Source organism: Vespula vulgaris, chromosome 16 (assembly GCF_905475345.1).
Source record: "Vespula vulgaris chromosome 16, iyVesVulg1.1, whole genome shotgun sequence".
Classification (NCBI taxonomy): Eukaryota; Metazoa; Arthropoda; class Insecta; order Hymenoptera; family Vespidae; genus Vespula; species Vespula vulgaris.
Genome location: NC_066601.1, coordinates 4104391 through 4120927, shown reverse-complemented (window position 1 = coordinate 4120927; position 16537 = coordinate 4104391). Strand labels below are relative to the sequence as shown.

The 16537-nt window shown below is 36.0% G+C and overlaps 1 protein-coding gene across 21 annotated transcripts in view; it reads left to right on the top strand.

The window, feature by feature from the left end:
* Positions 1-16537, top strand: part of LOC127069703 (leucine-rich repeat-containing protein 24-like) — a 152976-nt gene that overhangs the window by 61999 nt on the left and 74440 nt on the right. For 18 of the 21 annotated variants that reach the window (XR_007783673.1, XR_007783674.1, XR_007783672.1 and 15 more), the window contains one exon: positions 222-276. The exons of the other annotated variants lie outside the window; for them this stretch is intronic. The gene's annotated coding sequence lies outside the window, so the exon portion shown is untranslated. The remainder of the gene's footprint in view (positions 1-221; positions 277-16537) is intronic. 21 annotated transcript variants of the gene reach the window in all.

The following is a 16537-nucleotide window of genomic DNA, read 5'->3' as shown; positions in this document are numbered from 1 at the left end:
TCATTTTTCATAAGCCGATTATATCGAATTTACTTGGATATCAAATCCAACTTACGTAGACTTACCAAGTTGGATATTATTATTATAATCGCATCCTTTAAAGTCCCTATAGAAAATTACTCTAGCTTATTATCAATGGATTATCTATCCGTTTATAGTTAACGAGCGTTATCTCCCTTTCGCCCAACTTAAACTAACTCGTGTATTTATTTCATTTTCAGAATATACCTTTAGAAATAAAAACGGAGAAGGCGGCAAAGGAAATAGGTCTAATATGTAAGTACACATCTAGATATATCTAACGTTATCTGATTCGTAATTGTACGAATTGGATACTACAGGAACTTAGTCTACACGCGATAGAGATCTATTTTCTCATTGATGGAGTAGTAAGACGAGGTCGCATCAATGACGCTACCGACAATACCATGCAATTCATCGATCCTTAGTACAAGACGCCATACCACCTCCTGCTATGCGTTAGCTCCTATATAACTACATTATCGTTACTCGATAAGACTATACGTAGGGAACATGACATTATAGCTATTATTTGGATTCACGAGCTCCTAGATATAGATACGATCCTGAATAGTTCCTATTGTTCCATCTAAGCGAGAGTAGGTAGTCTTGCGATAAGATAAACATGCTTTCCAAGAACGATCGCTTTTCTTGAAATCTATCAAATGATCGGCCCGAGTGATTTTATGTTTAAAGTCTAATCACGACTCTGAAGTTTCGTCTTATCGTGAAAGTTCATGAACGTGTTCGAAAGAGAAAGAAAAAAAGAAAGAGAGAGAGAAAGAGATATCGAACTAGTACAATGGCCGAATTAACCAAACGATAATCTCAATTATTCGAACGGTGGAAACTCTGGAAAGCAAGTTGGTTTATTTTCTCGCGAGTGAACAAGAGTGTGCCGTGAGACGGTATTCAAAATGTAAAGAGGAAGGAGAAGGTAAGAGTGTGTTGAGTAAAGGGGGTCGTAAGGGTGGAACAGGATGGTCGTTAGCCGACATACGAACTCGATACTTGCTTCGTCGATGGGCGAACTTCGAACGTTCTGTGCTTCGCGTATGCATATATTAAAGAGCGTTGGGCGATGGTGCGAAACACATAAATTTCTTGATACAGAGGTGAGAGTAAGAGACAGAGAGAGAGAGAGAGAGAAACGTGAGAATTTTAGATATTATTGTATATCTATGTCGACAAACCACAAGCGAGTGTGATGATAATCGCACAAAAGCCGACGTTTCTCTAAAACTCTCAACTTCTCTCTCTCTCTCTCTCTCTCTCTTTACCCATTTCTCTTTTTCTCTTCAGTCGCAATTGCTACTTCCTTCGAGATTATTCGTTGTGTTTTGCAAGCTCACTCGTAACACGTCGTAGGAATCGTCGAAATGTTTGTACTCGCGTTTACTCCAGAAAACCTGCAAGCCCGGCTCATTTTCTGCGAAGTCCTTCTCTCTCTCCCTTTTTTTCTTTTTATTCCTTTTTCTCGTTCTTTTTTCCTTTTACCTCAACCTTTCCCTCATTCATTTTTTTCCCTCCCTTTTCACGTGCTCGCCATTTCTGCACGTAGCGATCGTTACAATATTTTCTTCGGGAAAAAAAGGATCACGCTATTGTCGCGAGAAAACTGTACAAAATATAAAAACGGAGATAAAATAATAGTTAAGCGAATCACTGACATATTTGATCGCGATGACTTAGAAATAGGATTCGTTGTATATTTACTATATTAAATTAGTTGTACGAATCTTATCGTTTTTACTCGGAGATCGATTTTCCTTAGCGTTCTAAATGTTAGCGATATTTTTTTTCTCTCTTTTTCTTTATTTAAACGGCACGAATACGCGAAAAGAAACTAGCACGGTACCGACAATTTTGAAGATGGAAAAGGGAGCTGATTTTGCTCGCAGGATGCTATTTCTTCTCGTGACACAATTTTGACGTATCCAGAAAGGAGGTCAAAATCTTATGGCTCACGCTCGAACGCTTGCTGGCGTATCGCCGAATGAGCCATTAAACCGACCGCCGATGTAGGACGTATCTCGTGGCTTTTCGTCGCTCGAGGATCAATTCGCGGTACGTTCGTTGGATCGTTAAACGAGGAAAAAAAGATTTCTCTTGATAGTCGTGCACGAAAGATTAGACGTCTATCGAACTGGTGGAGATAAAAAGGGTGGATAAAATGAAAAAGAAAGACAAACGATTTATTTCAACTATTGAAAAACAAAATTTATTGGCGAATCGTAGGTGATAAATAGTATAGTATAATTATGATAAAAATAATTAATATTACGATATAATGTTTTAAAAATAGAATACGGTATAACTTAGATGAATATATATATATATATATATATATATATATATTTATTTATAAAAATACGAGTAGAGCGAGGTAGATAAATTCCGGGAAAAGGATAAAGAGAAAAAGAAAGTCGAAGACAATGTTTATCGTAAGCTGTAAAAGGATGTTCAGAAAGGTGGAAACAGAACGCGGAGAAGTTCGCTTTTGTCTCCTTTCAACTGACTTTTTCTCTTTTTCTTTCTTTCTCTCTCTCTCTCTCTCTCTCTCTCTCTCTCTCCCCTTTCTTCCTTCTGTATCGCTCGTAGACGTCAAGACGCAAGATTTATTCCGCTCGATACGAAGCGGAATGCGCGAGGAAACGAGCACTCCGAACGACCTACCGGGAAATGGTAATTGTTCCGAGCTTGGCGATACGTCTACTCGTCGTGGATTTGTCGATATATCGACTCCAACGTCCGTCGAGAACACGACGATATCTACGATTTTTCCCTTCCTCTCTCTCTCATCCCTTGTTCACGATGTACCAGAGAAAATTAATAAATCTGCAAGCGAATGATTCAATTTTCTCGATGCTCGTCATGAAACACGACCAGTTCTTTTCCAATCGATTTTCGATTTATTACGAACCAAGGCCAGTCAATGTAACACTGATAACAACATTGACAGAGAGTGTAAATGACGATGTTAAACGTTAAAATTCTTTTCGACGTTATGTATCTAAGACTTTTCGTTCATTTCTATTTATGTACATACGCGCACATGTATACACATATATAAAAGTTAAGTATATATTACGAAATTTATAATAAAAAAAAAAAAAATAAAGTCTATTGCCGAAGATCCTAGTTAAAAAAAAAAAGGAAGAAAAAAGGAGAAGAATTCGTTTAAGAAAAAAAAAAAAAAGAAAAAAAAATAGAAAAATCATGAGATAAAATAGGGAAAGATTGGATTGAACGAGAGAAGGAAGAATTTTCTTTAGGACGGTAGCTGAAGCGATGAAGAGTGAAAATTCGCATAATCTTTAGCTCGAAGCGTCATTGCGAAGCTTCGGGATATTTTTAGTCTTTTTTTAGCAACGTTATCGCTGCTGGTGAATTGGTCAAGCCGGATTTATTGCACGTCGATCGAACTCTTCCATGACGATGAACGTCCTCTCTCTCTTTCTCTCTTTCACATACATAGAAGCGCGCACGTACACACAAATTTCACATTTCTCTTGCAGATCCCAAGCAAACACGAGATAATTTATTCGGTGGGTGAATAACGCGGGCAGAGCTGCGGATTCGCAATAATAATGCAACGTTTGCGAGCTCGACAAGCTCGTCTCTCTAACCGAGCGTGATTTTATTTGAGCATTTCCGATTTTAATGATCCACTAGGATTGAGATCGATCTTGATCGAAAGAAAGAGAAAGAGAGAGAGAGAGAAAGGGACAAAGAGCAAGAGAGACAGATAGAGAAAGAAAGAAAGAAAGAAAGAAAGAAAGAAAAAGTCCCTTCTCCAAAGGGACCTAATTCAATTTTTTAATCTCTGTCTTGGGAATCTGAAGTAATGACGAAGGAAGCTGAGAAGAGAGGAGAAAAGTTTCAGCGGCTTTAAAAGATGACCCAGCTCCGTGGTGGTCTATCGATCGTTGACCTAGATTTTAAGAATTTATTCTCTCTCTGTCTCTCTTTCTTTCTCTCTCTCTCCCTCTCTCTCTCTCTGTCTGTCTCTCACTCTCTCTTTCTCTGCTTCACGCTCGCCACGCAACGACCGTATTAATTAAATTAATATGTTCTACTTTCTCATAATCGTTAAAGAGCGATACCACGAGAAATCTGCCCTATTTTAGACGAAACGTCCTTATCTATTTTTATATTTTTCTAAACCAATAAGAAATCTATAGAGATCGATAGAGAAGGGAAGAATATCTTTAAAGCAACTGTTATATTCCTCCGATATTTTTTTCATTAGAAATAAGTAGCTATGCGAGAGACAAAGTATCGAAAAAGTTTCGATTTCGGATAACCACAGCCTCTGTGGAATCTACTTATATTTATTTTACTTTTACCATTGGGAAAACGTAAACGTATCCTCGAAAGTCGCGACAACAAACTTTCTGCGAAAGTTTTGCCCAGCCATTCGAGTCAGATCGGGGAGATAAAAAATATCATAAAATTAGAGAAAAGCTCGGTGACGTTGGCACGCTCTCCTTCCGATCCTAACGAATTTTCTCTTGGAATCCTTTACTAAGCCTTTCTACTTTATTTCCCTTTTTTTCTCTTTCTTCCTTTATTACGCCAAACTTTCTTCTCTCGTTGTTCTATATTTTAGAATTTTTCTCGTTTTATTATTAGAATAAACGAAAAAATTAGATTTACGAAAGATAACACGCTATCGGATATTTGATAGACATAATGTAAAAAAAATGGAACAAGCATTAAGAATATCGAAATTGTTTTCAAAATTATATACTGTTTTTAATTATTTATTTAAAAAAATATTTCAACTTTTCGTGAAAATACACATTTAATTAATTGGAAACGCGAGATACTTTTGAGATGCTTTTGAACAAAATAAAAAAAGGAGTACATATATAATACATACAAAATTGAAATGACGTAATTAAATGTAATTAAAATATAATTTGAAACACAGTATATGCCCGCGTACAGAGAGAGAGAGAGAGAGAGAGAGAGAGAGAGAGAGAGAAGATAGTTTTCTTTCGTTGTATCGATACGCGTTGATTTAATGATCGAAAGGGATGGCCATAGGGGAAAATCGATAATACTTAGCTGTCTCGTTCCCAATTCATAGCCAAAGTTCGAACGTCGTGGGCGTTAGAGCCCGTCGACGAGCCGCTTACATCTCACTAATTACACCGGCGTATAATTTGAGATATCCGCTTTCGTCGCTCTTCCCCCACCTCGATTCTACCACCTCTTGCTCTCTATGTTCATCGATAGGTAGCCGACAATTCCAATTGGTTCGGTATTCCTCTCCTCTCCATCTAGGATGCACAGCAGCTTGATAGAATCGGATAACGAGCCTATATATCCCAAGAGGCGATTAGACAATTAAAGGGAACCAGTCGTGTCTAGCGTTAATCGATCTTTGTCTCTCTCTCTCTTTTCTTTCTCTTCCACTTGTTCCGCTTTCTCTTCTACTTCTTCTACTTCCTCTTCTACTCCTCCTTTTTCATTCTCCTTTGTATCAAACTATTCGAACGACTAGCTCTTGGAGTATATCTAAGAATTGCTAGTTGAACCGTTCAAAAATTAGGTATCAAAGAGAACGGAGAGTTACACAATCGCATAAACTTTTGCGTTTCTCTCGGCATGGTAATGGATAACCATTGGATCCAGTATGAGGGATCTAAATTTCGGAGAAAGCCAAAGTTTCCGACGAAATTTCATGTTTCGTCGGAGTAGGAAAGACGGGAGTTTTGTCCGAGTTAGAGGATTCGAGGATGTGAAACGTCTTTCCAAGTTCCTACCGCGTCATTACGACTCGCCTTCTGTATCAAGCATATTCTTCGAAACTCCTTTGGGTACCGTATAAAGCTACCCTCCTACTTCTTCTCCTTTTCCACCCTCTTCTTTCTCCTCCTCTTCCTTCTTCTCCTCTTCTCCTCTTCTCCCCTTCCTCCTCCTTCTTCTTCTTCTCCTCCTCGTGAAATTCAGATTTTATGAGGATAAGTAAGAGGGCCGCGGCCTCGGGGAAAGCCTCCCGTGATGATAAAAAGTTCCCGTTTAACGATTCGCGAGATCGGAATCGCCCTGGGAAGATACTATGTAAACTTTCACGGAGAAATTTCATACTACTAGCGGCTATTACCAGAGCTTCCCTTTTATGTTCTCTCAAAATTTCCTTCGATTATTTCTTTTTCCAAATGAGTAGAGAAAAGCCAGAAAGAAATATAAACAAACGGCTATTATTTCGTTTCTTCGAACGAACTTTACGATCGAATTAGTCGAATTCTAATACGTTTGCTCGAATACACGGACGAGTTTCCTGAATTCACCGAATTTCTGCGTATAAACATACATGCATATACCGAGGAAGAAAATCTCTTTGATAATCCATGATGCAATTTCGATCTCTTCGCATTTGAAACGTTGAGAAGCTTTGAAAGTTGCACGATACGAGTTACAGATTTCTATCTCTCAACTTAATCACACGTCGCGTCGTAACGAAGTAGAGAAGAGAGAGATAGATCTTTGTAGTCTCGGTAGAGATTGTCATGTTGCTTTCAGTAGGAAACCAATATCTTGGTTCGAGCTAACGAGTTCTTGATTAATTATAGAACACGCATATTTCGTGAGAATTTGTCTATGTATCCAAGTAAAATGAAATATAATGGTGTATGTACGTATGCATGTACGGTTACGTATATACCTGCAGACATAAATACGTTCCTACGCTTTTGCATCGAGTGTTTTCTAACGAGATATTACGCTATCTAACGAACATCAGGATTTCCTTTCTAAACGACTAACATACGTCGAAGAATCTTCCGGATTAATTAAATCTGTACGGTATCTTCGCAAAAGTGGATAATTCCGGTACTTTATTATCTATTTCAACGGAATGCGCTTTTACCTAACGAGAAGTCTTTTGTGAATTAGATTCTACAGAAGAGCAAATAACATATTGGTTCTTATTCGAATCGAGCTCGGAACATTTTAAACGTTAATTTCCATCGGGAACGACTCTGTTTACTGTTTGGCAAGAAAATTACTTTCTTCGTGTGCATAACGTTGATTTTGATTCACGTTGGAAACTTCTCTGTTGATTGTACGGTACTCAAGAATAGAAGGGCGGAAGAGGGGGAGGGAGAGAGAGAGAGAGAGGGGATAGAGAGAAAACGGTAACTCGTACATTTATTTGTCGAGTACTATGTACATCCTACGTGTACACATTCGCCCTGGAGGCGTTAAAGCGCGATGGCAACCCAATCTCGTTCATGCTTTTCTCTGGACGTACGAAAAATCCTGCGTTACTCTTTGTTGGATCAATCTCTACAAGATCTTTTTACATCGCTTTTCAAATTTTATATTTTTTAGACGAAATCGTGATTGGAAATCGGTAACACCACTCTTTACGATGTATTAATCTATTATCATTTACTTTACTCTTTATCGATCGCACTTGATACTTCTTTTTTTTCTTTTTTGCCAGATACCTAACGAGTGATACTCGTTTTTCCTCTTTTATTAATTTTTTTACTCGCGTAACTTACACGTGATTCGTATCGAGTTTCAAAGTTCAGTATGTGTTAAACTCGGTTATTAACGTTAAGGACCGCCGTCAGCGACGCGACGAGTTGGTGTCGTACAACCGCATACTCGACGTGCGGTATAATTACTTGACAAATTTGTCCTGGTCGAGAACCGTGGGAAAGAGAAGAGTAGACCGTAAGTTATTAAATTAAAAAGATAGATAGAAAGGATACTCCAAATGATTATTTTTATTAGATCATCGAAACATAGAATGTTTTGAAAGGAAAAATCCCATCTTCTGGAATGTTTAAAAGTATGAATGTCTTAAGAAGAAAATGAAAAAAAAAGAAAGAAGAAACAAATAAATTTCTTTTCGATCGATTTTCATCGAAAAATTTCAAGAGTTTAACGTTCCTATATTTATATACGTACATATATTTTTTTAAATAAAAGTCCAGAATTATATTTGTACAAAGAAGTGTTTAAATGTTATAATCAAGGACTTAATTTGGCTACCACTTTCTAACACTCTCTCGCTCTCTCTTTCTCGCTCTCCCGACTCTTGGAAAATTATCGTCGAGGAAGGAGATACGATCTCGCGCAAATTACAATGAAAGACGAGGAGAAGGAGAAGAAAGGGGTGAGAAGGGTTCGTTCCCCTGCGGGCGCGGCTTAAACGAAGCGTAAGAGCGGTCGGCCAAGTCGGTATCGCCGCGAAAACCACAGGAACACTCGCACTGGCACGCGAGTGATTACCCCTCTCGTGTAGGAAACAGACAGTGGAAAATATATAAGACTGTCAGTCCCAACCGCTTTAAACTCTACCACCATTGCATTTGCCATTGTTAGCCATCGGTCATTCTATACACACACAGATGCACACGTTCACAAGATTATCCATTTCGAACTGCAACATCGTCGCTCTAACGTCTCGACGACGGTGCTTCGTTGCTCAACCTGAAATTATTCGTTCGTCTTTTCATCCAATTTTCTTTCTTTTTCTGCTCCTCTCTTTTTTCCTCTCAACTCGAGCCAAAGTCATCGCGCAAAGACGTAATAAAAAAGGAAAAGAGATAGAAAGAGTTGCTTCTCAACGCTTCTCATTTCCATCGGTTCTTCCCTCGTCCCTCCTCGCGCAAAAGTCGGATGAAGCGAACAGATCGCTTCCTCCGATTTTTTACAATCTAATTTTCTACGTCGTTGCATCGTCGGGTTCTCTCGCACGCGTCGTTAATTGCACCGATAGTATTTTCTTTTTTTCCTATCCCTTCTCTTCTTCTTTCTCTTTCTCTTTCCCTTTCTTGTTAACGTCCTTTTCGTTTCGTATCTCTCATCCTTGTCGATTATCCGACTCGATCGATCGATATCCTCCTTCTATCGCGTGCCACGAAAAGAGGTATTGCTCTTAGAGAGACTTTTAAGTTCGTGATTTGTTACCTAAAGTCAGAGAAAAGAGGGAGTATAAGAAATGGGCTTTGAGTAGTTTTCTTAGAATAGCTCTTTTCCCTTCGTACCTATGACTTCGAATAAATCGGCATGAGCTTTCTTTTTTCTTTCTTTCTGTCGTTTTTTCTTTTTCTTTTTCTTTTTCTTTTTTTTTTTTTACCTACTATAGAAATTTGTCGATTCGCGTTTTTTATTCTCCTTTTTTCTCCCCCTCGTGCGAACACACGTTAGACGAAAAATGTTCCCGTTGACAGAACTCGTCGGGTTTTCGATGGTACCTTCTTTCTCGATTTGTAGGCAAACGTGTCTCCCGAGCAAACAATTTCGCGAATCTCCACCTCATCCATCCACCTATCCTTCACTTTTCCGCTCGTTTCTTTCTCTGTATTGTTGCAGCGGAATAGTATATATGGAACTTAGAGAAAAAGGAAAAGGACGAGATTCCAATATGTAGCTTGAATTTTGTTTATGGTTTCTACCTACAATACTTTTGGTTAATATCAGGATTACTTTGACGTTGAGAAAGGCAATGTTTCGTTTTTCCAACGACGAAAATCCAATTGCTGTTTTTGAAATTATTCTGCTGCAACATTTTGATATATTTATATAAAAACGTACGTGTTCGCTATTATTATTTCATTAGGTATACGAGCTTACGAGTTAGAGACTCAAAAGTTAAAAGTTTTTTTTATAAGGGCTTTTTTAAACTTAATTGGTATAACTCGAGAACACTGAGTCATAATGAATAATCTTAACATTGTCATTTTTATTTTTTATTTCTCTTTCATAAAAATTTTCATAGAGAAATACCAAGAAGTTAAAAAGATCCTTTGACAAAGTTCAACTTACATTTAATCGTGTTAGATGTCTATCCTAATGAAATACTTTAACAATTGAAAGGAACTCTAATGAAAAAAAAGAGAGAACAAGATTGTTTGAATATATTTCCAAGGAGATTCTCAACTTTATTTTTCTAACGATTTAAGAAATTATTCGACTAGCCAGATTTAGGCGACTTTGAAGTAATTTGGTAAGTCTGCTGTTCTTTCGAAGCTACACATTTCCCAAAAATATGTTCGTATGAATATCTTTGTTCGTGAATAACTTAGCCGCCTTTACGAATACACTCTAGATTTTTAGAAAGGACCCTGTACATGCATATGCAAATATGTACCCATATATTTGCGAATGTAAATAGAATTTTATACATCCTTAACGTCCTACAACGATTTACTCCATACGAGAGAAAAAGAAGGAGAGGAAGAAAGAGAAAGAGAGCCAAATCTCTTCCGTTTAAATTGGATCCAGGAAAATCTAGGGCGATTATACAAATCCAGTATCAAAGTCTAAAAAGGTTCACCTTTTAACGGAGTTCCATATCAGCTCTTTCAAACGCATATCTTTCTCTTTCTCTCTCTTTCTCTCTCTCTCTCTCTCTCTTTCTCATTTAAAATTTACCATCGTAGAAGCTTTATCAAGTCGATTTCGATAAGTGCCCAAACGATGAATGGGATTACGATATAAATCCTCTCACGTAATTCAGTCCAAATGTTTACAAGACAAGCTTATCTTCAACCCTCTCTCTATAGTGATTAATAAGCTCGTATTTTACGTTTGTAAACGAATCAACCGAGAAAGGTATGGTAAAAAAATGAGAGAAAGATACAAGATTTTTGCAGAATCTCTTTATTTTTTTTTTTTCTACGGTGAACGAAAGAGAAAAAGTAAGATATCTCGATTCGTATATTTCAATTTAGGTGTCATCATTAAGATCATCGATTGCACCTATCTGCATTGATCAATCAAAATATTGGACGGCTACCATCCGTTTGGTCTGTAGGAACCAAATGCTTCGTAGGACACGACGTTGATAGCATCGATTCGATGTTATCGATCGATCCATCGCACGCTGTCCAATGATTTCAGGCCAGTTTGCGAATAATTCCTCTAATTCGATGCTCTGTCCCTTGGTTTCTCTGTCTCTACCTATCTACCTACCTATCTATCTATCTACCTATCTGCAATACTTCTCTCTTTCCCACCCCCTCCCTCTCTCACCCTTGTTGCTTATCCGTGCGTTCAACGTCTTTCATCAATTCCAAACCCTACTAACTATTATCTCGTATTGGTTACTCTTCGAATATTCTAGAAATATACGAATGTATCTATACATATATATACGTAGATATCTAACTTGATAGAAACTTGCAAAATCGTCCCTTTATAACCGATAAAATGGACCCTTTATTATTCCTAACTCTTCCATATCGTAGAATTTCTCATATGGATGTACGGATGGATGGATAGATGGATTTATGGATGTATGAAGAGATAGATGGATGGATGGATGGATGGATGGATGGATGGATGGGTGAATGGATTCGTTCAATTCTGATAAAATAGAACGAAATAAAAAATTGGAATAATGACATGTTGAACGAAATATTAGTAACTATAAATTATTATGTTATCTACAAGTTTCAGCAACGAATGTGTATCGTCAACGTTGGATTTCTTTTCGTTCCAAGCGATTACATGGACAATCGGATTACGTTATGAATGATGTGATCTGTCACCGAAGAACATTCCTTATAATATTGTTTATAATCAGCCAGTTGGAACCCTATTATGGATGTCAATGTTCGCTATTAACATGAACGCACGGTCACTACGATAACGCTAATGCGAATATTCATAGGCTATCCGATTCAGTCGTATTTATCCATGGATTGCGATGTATATCATCGAACGATAGTATTAATGACTGTCTACAGAGATCTCCATAAAATATAGGATCAAATTTTATCGGTTTATTTTATTATTTTTGTCGATAAACTAAATAATATTCTTTATGAGTATAGATTATCGAATACGTCCTTTATTTCTACGTGAAAATAGTTCCCGTGTTTTTTCTTTCTTTCTTTTCTTTTTTTTTTTTTTTTTTTTTTTTTTTTTGAATCGACATTAAACATTATAATTTGATTTGCAAGTATCGAAAAAGGAATAATTCCATTTATGGATCAATATTTTCTTATCATTGAATTAACAGTGCTTGCTAATAAAACGTACCGTTATATAGTAGAAACGCATTGTATAACAACAACATAAAATGAACCACGTTAATGTGTAATACCACCATAGGTATACATAAGTAACATTATTAATCGTGTATAATCGCAAGATCGTAACATCGATATTGCGTTTCAGTGTTCAACCATTCATAAAACTTTCGATCGGGCGTGCTCTTGTCGTATTCAATAAAGTCAAGCGCATATGTTAATCTTTCGTTTCGCGATTCGCTGGCGAGTGCCGTGCGCGTTATTGCCCTCGATGCACCGATTTGTATGTGGCTTTCGAGTACACTCGAGGCTATTATCGCGGCAATCCGAGAGCAGAGATAAAATAAAGGCAAGCTGTTCGTAAAATGTGCTCTTTATAAATCTTTTCTACTTTATCGTTCGACATCTAGAAAAAGCACACAAGCTAGATAAAAAGGATTTTAACGACTCGTCTTATTTATATTCGAGCGTCAACGATTTATTAAAACATAACTAACTTCAAAAGATTCATTTAAATGTTTCCAAAATTTGTTTAAAAAGTTTGTTCAATTACTTAAATAAATTTCACGTCCGCATTAATTTAAGACGTTTCAAAGGAAAGTAAAGGAGCGATGAAAGTGTTCTAGCTCGAGTGTGTTTCTTTATAAACATCCATTCAAAAATTTTGTTCAATTTAAAAAGGATACGAAGTTTATTTATCCTCGTGTTTGGAAATTATTAAGAAGAAAAAAGAAAAAAATAGAAATTTGCGAAGAATAATATATTGTTAAATATTTGATGTTTCATATATTCTGTATATTCATATATACGTATACTTTATACAAGATATTTTAACTTTTTAATGATTTAAAAAACATTCGTTTTTTCGTTTCTTTCCTTTTTTTATTTTTCGCATCTTTTCGACTAACAGAAATTCAAGATATTTTAGACACGTCCTCCACGGATCGTGCGAATGAAAACGCGGTGTTGTTAGGCGAAAATATAGATAGAAATTTCGTATAGTGGAACGAGAACATCGTTATGGGGTTTTATCGTTCTCGCTGAAAGAGAAGATAACAAAGAGAGAGAGAGAGAGAGAGAGAAAGAGAAGAAAATAGAAACGCCAAATTATTTCCCAGAAGTGGTCGTGTTAACGCAGAGAAATCATTAATAGCATTCGGTATAAAATATGAATTTGAATCATAAGGCTATATCGAACCTGGATAGCTCATTGTTATAGTTCGCTCTTATTATTTAATTGGCATAGATTTGAAGATTACTATATACAATAGCTGTATTATTTGGAATAGAAGGAGGTATACGTAGGTAAATCTTCTTTTGAAAGGTAAATTTGGTCGAATGAGGAGAATCTATTATTTTCGTTTCAATTATCCATTTTGACTGCCATCTCGTATACGATCATTTATTAGTAAAAGTATTTCAGATTTTAGCTTAATTTTCATTTCTAATAACAATTAACGCAGGATCGGGATCATTGATTCAAAGCGAAAAAATTTATTATTTGCATTTCTAAAAATATCTCTCTACGATTATTTTATTTTCCAGTCTATCAGGATGATGAGTAATTTATTATTTATTTATTTATTTTTTTTATAATGAATTTATGAATGCAGTAATAATGAATAAATGAATAATTTAATTATTTAATTAGCCTTACCGATGAAAGCAGCGTATAAATCGATTTTATCTCTCTCCTAATAATTAGAGTTTAATGGTATATTCAATTTTATTGAATCCCTATGAAATTCGACGATTGATTTGGATTTGGATTAAAAGAAAAATTCTTTTTTTGCTTTGTTTCTTTGCTTCTCTTTTTTTGTTTTTTTATTTATTTTTTTTTAACCTGATTTCACGACTATTCGTTTGGTCATTTTTGAATGGCATTTTCGTAGAAAATATTAGATACGTTGACTAACAACTAAATAGCGAAACAAGTAATTCCTACTAATTTCGTTTTCAGAATAATCGCTTTTCGATAGTGCACATTGGCCCACGTACCGTGTTTTATTATTATTATATGCGGAATACTGTTGTTGAGAAACGATTATTCGCATAACGATCAGCGGTGAGTAATTAAGTCGATAAATTATTCTCGTGGTTTTAACCGAGCGAGGGCTGATAATTCGAACAAAATTCGAAACCCAATAGAACATTTTACTCGATCGCTTTTCACTTTTCATGATTTTCAAGATCGATATATTTCTTGGACATCGTTATCGTTATTTCATGAAAATATAATAGATATAACATTCCAAGTTAGGATCTAACATATATTTCATACGTTTTATTACAAAGGACGTAATTCTAATTGATGAGAAATTTTGCAAAAGGCAATTTAATTTCAATAATTACCACATTCATCGAATTCCTTCGATAGAACGAAATGAATTTTGTTCTGAAATCATATTATCTCATTGGAAAAAAAAGGAATTTATTTTTCGATCTACGACCTCGTAATAATTCCAAAAACAAATTTTTATCTTGTTCGTTTAAACTAATTATTAAAACCATTGCGAACGTTTTCAACGATCTAATATCATATTTTAAATAATACATATATATATGTATTATTTAAAATATTCGATATATCATTTAAAATATATCGATATTAAAACCTAAAAATCTTATCGTGGTAATATCAACGAAGGAAACTCGGTAGAATCGATTACGAAAAATATGGATGTCTAGTGGTTCTTGGAAGATGAAATGACGGCAGGAAGGAAGGAAGGAAGGAAGGAAGGAAGGAAGGAAGGAGAGGGAAAGAAAGAAGAGGGATCGGAATAAGAATGAGTAGTAGAAAAAGAAAACGAGATAGACGACATTCGACTTACGACGTTTGAGGACGAAAAGGAAGACACTTGGAGAAAGTAGTTGAGGGGGTCGTTTAACGACATACCATACTCCTTGTGCCGAGCATGGTGCTTTCTTATTGTATGTCTTTCTCTTTCTCTTTTTCTTTTTCCTTTTCTTTTTCTTTTTCTTTTTCTTTTTCTATTTCTCCCTCTTTCTCTTTTTCTATCAAAGGAGAATAAAAAGCTAGCAGGAGATGAATTCTCGTGTATTGTATGGAAATGGATGAAGAAAAATAAGGATAGAGGTAGAAGTTGGATGTTTGTTTAGAAATACTAAAGGAAGATGATCAGGTTGTTGAGTTAAAGAACGTATAAAGAAGAGTTCGTTTTTATCGTTCGATTGAATAAACGTACAATTTATGTATGAGTATACATAAATATATACACACAGATATATATATATATATATAGAGAGAGAGAGAGAGAGAGAGAGAGAGAGACATTTATATATATTAGGTATATAATATAATTTAATATCGACATATGTAAGGTTGATAGCAAACGTGTTCTATTTAGTCCTTGTCTAAGTACTAACACATCAGTAAAAAGAAGAAGAAGAAGAGAAAGAAAAAAAAGAAAAAAAAGAAAAAAAAAGAAAAAGAAAGAAAAGAAGAAGAAGACCTGGGTGGCGGTCTTTTTCACCGAGCTTCTTGAAAACACCTGTGCTATTTATCGCTCTATTCACGAAGAGCTTTCAACGTCGAACCGTGTTTTTATAACGCTCTGCATGGCACGCGTCCACTCGGTCTTTCTCTTCCTCTCTATCTACCTATCTCTCTTTTCCGGATTAAACTACGACGTGAAAGAGGAGAAGAAGATTGAAAGAAGAGAAATGAAAAGGATAGGTAGTGGGATGTGGGAGGAGTAAAGAGGTGAAGGGATGAATGCAGAAGAAGCGGCCTGTGAAAATCGTTTTCCGAGGATTACGCGACGATTACGTGCCCTTAATACTCTAGTTATCGCTCGAATTAAAGATGTCCATGTTGAAAAGGATATATTTCGAATTAGGAGAACTACTTCTATATATATATATATATATTCGTTGTTGGGTTCTCTCTCTTTTTCTCTCTCTCTTTTTGTCTTTCTCTTTCTTTCTGTCTGTCCTTCTCTTTTTCTCTCCCATGGGATCGACGGACGTTATCATAAATGTCTGCCACGTCTGCATTATTATCCAATTAGAAACGTTCTCTAGGACGTCGCGGATGAAGAAGGAGTAAAGCCTTCCTCGTCGAGAGACCTATCAACGAAGGTAAAGGGGAAGCATCTGTCTCGTAGACGGACGTAGGGACTGCAATGCCGACGAGGAAAATCCCATCGGGAAAGACGAAATCCAAGGAATGGATGCGACCGAGTTTACTTCGCGTCTGCCTGCTTATTTGGTTCCTTGTTAAGGATTATACTCAAGATATATATATATATATATATATATATATATATATATATATAAAGGAGAATGCATCTGTGGCTTGAGAATCTTATCGTCATTATTGTCCAATTAAATAATACCAAGCTTTCTCCAAAAGACGCTTATTCTTCTTCTTCTTGTTATACTTTTTCTTCTTCTTCCTCTTATACTTCTTCTTATACTTCTTCTTCTTCTTCTTCTTTGTATCTTCTATTTGTCTTTCTCTCGTTCTATTTCTTTGCTTTTTCAATCTT